Source organism: Pinus tabuliformis, chromosome X, assembly GCF_031772625.1.
Source record: "Pinus tabuliformis cultivar Carrire ecotype Pingquan chromosome X, CPIR1, whole genome shotgun sequence".
Taxonomy (NCBI): Eukaryota; Viridiplantae; Streptophyta; class Pinopsida; order Pinales; family Pinaceae; genus Pinus; species Pinus tabuliformis.
The window spans coordinates 930,774,908-930,781,191 of NC_142308.1; the positions used below are offsets into that span (position 1 = coordinate 930,774,908).

The 6,284-nt window shown below is 39.0% G+C and overlaps 1 pseudogene; it reads right to left on the reverse strand.

Moving 5' to 3' along the window:
* Positions 1–298: 298 nt before the first annotated feature.
* On the reverse strand, positions 299–725 carry LOC149142742 (eukaryotic initiation factor 4A-6 pseudogene; annotated as a pseudogene).
* Positions 726–6,284: the final 5,559 nt, after the last annotated feature.

Consider the following 6,284-nt stretch of genomic DNA (forward strand, 5'->3'; position numbering starts at 1 on the left):
ATTCATTATTAAAACAATATCCAACTTTGACAAAAAAAAACATTGTGCCTCTCGGTACATTGTCCATCGCTTCTACTCATTTATTCCTTTATTTATTCATTCACATCCCAAGTTCGTTGTCTACCTTGTAAGGGTTGCCAGAAATATACGAATTACAGAGTTGCCGCCGATTATCATAAAGGTTCCGCTGGTGGTATCATAAATTTAGGCATTGAGGGTGCACTCCAACTGGGAAGAGGATCTAATTTGGTTCAAGGATTGGGTGGTGTTCCTGATGTATCTTGGTCTCAGTTCCCGAGCTCGCATTTGATCTATGAGCATATCTACCTTTCTTCTGGTATTGATAAAAATCACACTCTATGTGATTGCCAAAGTTTCGTATAAGTCACACAGTGTATCAAGCTTCCAGTCCTCACATTCTACATTGACATAGAACTGTTTGATACCCTCCAGGGTAAGCTCATCTCTTTTGACAAGAATCCTGACTGGATTATTCATGAACTTCCTAGTAATCTCCAAAGCTTCAGGAGGCATGGTAGCCGAGAAAACACCAACTTGGAGATTTGAAGGTAGCAATTGAAAGATATCATATATCTGGTCCTTAAACCCACGTGATAGCATTTCATCTGCTTCATCGAGCACAAACATTTTGATTGAATCAGGACGCAAGGCACGATGCCGCAGCATGTCATAGACCCTACCTGGCGTCCCCACAACAACATGAACACCAGTGGATTGGGAGCAAACTGTCCCATCCTCTGAACCTGTGATAACCTGGTTTTGTGATGAGCATGCAACAATACAATGCAAGTAATCTGAATGCGTTGAATGGTTAAGGTATGTTGACTTTTGAAGACCGAAATATGTTAAGGAACATTTTTTTAAAGAGATCTGTGCTTGGTTCAGTGGTATGAACTTTTAATAAGGTTGATACATATATTAAATGGTGCATAAACTCTTGAAGGCCGTGACTGGTGTTGTGATGTATATGGTGCAATAAGCGCGAAACAATTTGCATTATATACACAACGATTGAAGCATTGAACAAATGTGTATGCTCAATTGTATTGATTGAATGTTGTGCATGAATATTACTTTGGGTTTTGGACAAAATCTAGTCAAATGGTGCATTAAATTCCATGTTCAGTGTCTTTGTCATGATTGAGTTAAATCCTGTGTTGCAAACAAAAAAAAAATGACCTGGCGGAAGTATAAACATATGCGTTGGCCTTTTATGATGCAATGGCCATGATTCCTTACTGTAATTTTTTGAACATCATGTAATTTGATGTGAGATGCTTGGGTGGTCAAATTGTTTACTGAAGTGAAAGAATATGTGCTGGTCATTTTTGTTAAAGAGGATGTGATGGTTATGTGAAACCCATGAGGCCGGGGTGTATATATGAGTATTGTTTCATTGCTTGCTACTGAACTGAAGATCAATAGTTTCATTTCGTGAAGAAAAGATGATTATTACTATAAGGGATGACAAAGATGTCCTCCTAAATGTGCTAAGTTTTTGCGTGTTTTTTTGAGTGTTGCGTTCACTGCAGTCTTGCTTATTTTATATGAATAAATTGATGATATTTTACGCACTTGTTTTGGAAAAACTTGTAACAAAGTTTCACCCCAGGGTTTCGAGGGTGAGCACTTCATCATCTGCCATTTCAAAATTAGCAAATGTAAGGCACTTCTTATGTGCTTTCAGCTTTGCAGTTTATGAGATTATGTGCAACGCTTTCTCTAGAAATCTGTTATCCCACAATTGTAGTTGTTCCACATGCTATCATAAATGGTTACAAGAATGTATTAGCAGTCACTATTGAACTTGACTATTCTTTTCCACTGGCCGAGAAAGTGAAGGAGTATTTTAAGGATCCAAGCAAGTTTGTGGTGGCTGCTACCCCAGTTGTGGCATTGTATTTAAAACTCATATGGTTTTTGTATACATATATATGCATTGATTCCTTGTTACTTCGATTGCTGCATAAGAGTTTGGTGGGCTTTATAAAGGCAATGAATGTTTGACAAATAAAAGTAGTCTTTTTGTGGAGAAAATTTTAGTCGGTTGTATTGTTAGAACATAATGCTGATCATGAGTAAACTCTTATTTTTATGTAATGGATTGTAACTATGCTTGCTGGTTGCACACTGATCATTTGCTGCACATTTATAAAGGATATTGTTGTGTACTGTGAGTGGGTATTACTTTTCTGCATTGAGTAGTAGTTGTGATCAGTTTTTAAGGTGTAATTCTAACATTGAAGAAAAAAATGGTCAGAATCAATGAAGCATTAGAGTTCCTCAAAACTCTGATATTGTCTACTACTCATGATACATTAAAAGTTAGCAAAGTTTCTCTCACAGACATTCAGGTCTGTCTACAAAATGCACAAGAGAAAATTGATTTTTTGCAGCTCGAATCTCAGCTATAGCAAGAAGAATTAAAACAGAGGAATCATTCTGAACCTGTTTCTATTCAGAAGATTGAAACAGACTCCCATAAAGCAGCAAGGTTACATGCAGATGTAGAAGTTTAGCTTGCACTTCCCAAGCCCATCATTAGACCTTGGGAAGAGCTTGTCCACAACAAACACAGAACTGGTCTCGAATATGAGAAGGACTTATCCTTTCATATTCCAGACTACTCAAAGCCCACTCAGTTTCAGAGTGATGGATTGCTTCATGACAGTTCACCTCCAGCTGTTCCAGATTCTGCTCCTCTTCTGAAGCAACAACAACAGATTGTGAAATTCCAACACTGTGACTGAGTTGGCCATCTGAAATATCATTGTTTTGATCTTCATCCATGTAAGCACTGTCATAAAACTAGTCATTCTTCAAAAAGATGCTTCAGAAACAAACCTCCTGCAAGAACAAAGATTCATCTTGGATGGATCGCTTCTTGGCAATGGGCATCAACAACCAAGAAGATATTCTAGTCACTTGTCAGAACTTGTTCTAGATTATTGAACAGTCTTGCAGTTGAGTTTCCTCTGTCATCTCACCTTGTAGCTGACAGGGGGGGAAATGATGGTCATCTACAAGCTTCAAAGCCACATCAAGCAAGCCTGAGCCACAACCTGTCACACCAATTTCAGAATTGTAGCCAGAGACAAAGATGCCCTTGAGCATGCCTTCATTTGGTAATGCCTCTTCAAAGAATCAGGGACACTTCCTGTAGCAGAAGACTTCAGCTTCTTGCCAGTTTCAGAAGAATTCTAGGAACAAAATTGGGGACACTTCCTCTAGCAGAAGACTTCAGCTTCTTGCCAGTTTCAGAAGAATTCCAGGAACAAAATTGGGGACATTTCCTCTAGCAGAAGACTTCATATTCTTGCCAGTTTCAGAAGAGTTCCAAGAATTGCATTAAGCATTCCAGAGTTGTTGGTCATCCTTAAACCATCACAGGTTGAGACTTCCCTTTTCAGGTTGAAGTTCTCCCTTTTATGCGGGGTGAGACCTCCCTTTATTGGTTGAAGGTTTCCCTCTTCAAAACATCAGGAGCACTTCCTCTAGTAGAAGACATGAGCTTCATGCTAGAATTGGAAGAGTTTCGGGAACTACACTAAGCGTTCCAGTGTTGGTGGTCATCCTTAAACCACTACCCTTTATACCAACATTTCAGAGAGCACATTCAACCTAGTGCTGCCATGCATTTTTGCATGTTCTGTATTATAGCTCTCTTCTTGGACTCATACATAACCCTTTGGATTAAGGGGGGCAATGTTGGACACCTAATCCTCTAAGGGTTAGTGTGGAAGCTGAATAGACAAACGAAGTCCAAGAGACCTTGGGATGTGGAACCCAATGGTCACACCATGTACTATAAATGTATATGTCTTGTTAATAAAAAATGTACTCTCATGATTTATCTTTCATATTTTGTTGCTGCCCATGTGTGTGTTTAATAGATTATCCCTTAATTAAGGAGATAAGGATGAGTTGTATTTGATTTGTAATTAGTTAGCTCAGTTAACTGAGTTAAGTCCAGTTAAATTAGTTCCCAACTGTTGGAGGAACTAATTGTGAGTTCAATCAGTTAATGCATGCATGCATGAAACTAGTGTACTCCAAATAACTGAATATTCTCACATAAATAACTCATGCATGTCAGTTCAGACAAAGACCCAGTTGAGATTAAAGGCAGGGACAGTGTACTATCAGTTACAAGAATTTTCCTATAAGAAAATCTCTTGCATGCAGAAGGAATTCATTCCTTGATATTTGTGTAGTTTTACAGTGTGTTGGAGCAGTGTGTGAGATCAGTGTCACACAAGGTTACAATAGGAACACCAGGGAAAACTGCGCAAGGAAATAGGAGGCTTGGAGGGCAGAATAAAGGCATATGAGCTGTCTATTTTGTCTATGAGCAGCAGTGATGGATTGTACTGAGAGCTGGATAGCTATGAGAGCTAAAGCTTTGTGTAATCCTAAGATATTTCCACTTGTATGATAATACAGATAGCAGGGTTTTTAGTTGAGGCTTTCCCCAGAGTATTCTTCTGTGTTTCATGTGTATTGATTCTTCTTCTATGTTATATGTGTTATGTTTGATCTTGCTCAAATCGATTAAGCTTCCTCAAGTTTGATTGTAGAAGTAGATTAAGTATTTTTCTTTAGTACTTTACATTATCAGGTTAATCTACAGTCAAAATTTCTACATGGTATTAGAGAAAAGGTGATCAAAGCAGTAAATAGTATACTGAAGAAGGGAAAATTCAAAGTTTGAAGTTCTTGGTTGGAGAAGTTAAATCGAATTCTTATCATACCTCTAAGTTCATTAATGGTGTTCAATGGCTTGAGACTCGAGTATGCACTGGATGGCAGCTCGAATTATATAGCATGGAAGGATCACATGGAAGCATTATTAGAAGACAATGTTTGAAGGATTTCATTGATCAAGAAATCCCCAAGCCGGCTGTAGCTAATGCCCAAGAATTGGCTGAATGGAAGAAGTGTGTGGCGAAGGCAAGGTAGATTATTCTGGAGGGAGTTTGAGACCATATTGTCTCGAGTCTCCATGGGAAGGAGACTTCGTTTCAATGTGGAAGACATTGAAGGATCTCTATTAGAACAACAACAACCAGAGGAAACTGGTTCTCAAGGAAAAGCTTTGGAAAATCAAGTGTGAAAAGGTTGACATTCTTTCTACATATATGAACAAGTTGACCACCTGTAGAGATGAGATTGTTAGTGTAGGAATAAATACAGCTGATGACGATATGGTGAGTCTTGCTCTCCTCAGTCTTCCTAAGAGCTGGCATAGCTACCAGGACTCTGTGAATGGAAGAGAGAAACTGTCGGATTAGGAATGATTGTGGTCGGCTCTGATGCAAGAGGAGATCAGGAGAAGCACCATAAATGGTTCTTCATCTAAGCATGATGATGAAGAAAATCTAGCCTTAGAAAGTAAGGCAAGGAAAGGGAAAGGGAATTCTTCCCATTCCAAATCGATTTCTTCTCATGGTGGGAAGAAGATTGACAAATCTAAAGTGAGATGCTTTAATTGTCATGAGGTGGGTCATTATGCAACTAATTGGCCATTGAAGAAATCCAAGAAGGGATCCTCGAAAGGATCAGAAAGTGAGGCCTTAGTCTCTCAGTTTGAATTGGATTTTACCCTCATTGCATGTATGGTTTCATCGATGGTGGGTTGTGTTTGGTACCTTGACAGTGGAGCCTCATTCCACTTGACCGGAAATAAGAGTTTGTTTAGTACCTTGGAGGAGAAAGACCTCAATATGCACATAGGGATGGGTGACGATGGGAAGTATAGTGTTTTAGGAGTGGGAATGATTACTTTTCAAACCAAGAGGATTGGGATTCGAGTGAAGAATCTCTACAAACTAGAGGTAGATGACTATGCTGCATTGAGTTCGAAAGTAGAATTGGTCCAAAGCCAAGACATTGGCAAGTTATGGCATAGATAGTTGGGCCACTTGCATCATGGGGCCTTGAAGATAATGCAGCAGATCTTTACTGGACTTCCCAAAGGTAAACTTGAGAAAGTGGACACATGCAAATGTTGTACCTTGGGAAAGTACGCCAAGTCTTCCTTTCATGATCGAGACAGTCGAGCTGAGGCGATCTTAGAGTGAGTTCATATGGATGTGTGTGGACCATTCTTGACAGCATCCACCGCAAAGCAAAGGTATTATGTGATTTTCGTTGATGATTTTTCTCATAAATTCTAGATTTATTTCATGCAGAAGAAGGATCAAACCTCCTCAAAGTTTTCTGAGTTCAAAGCTTTGGTTGAGAAATAATCAAGGAAGAAGATC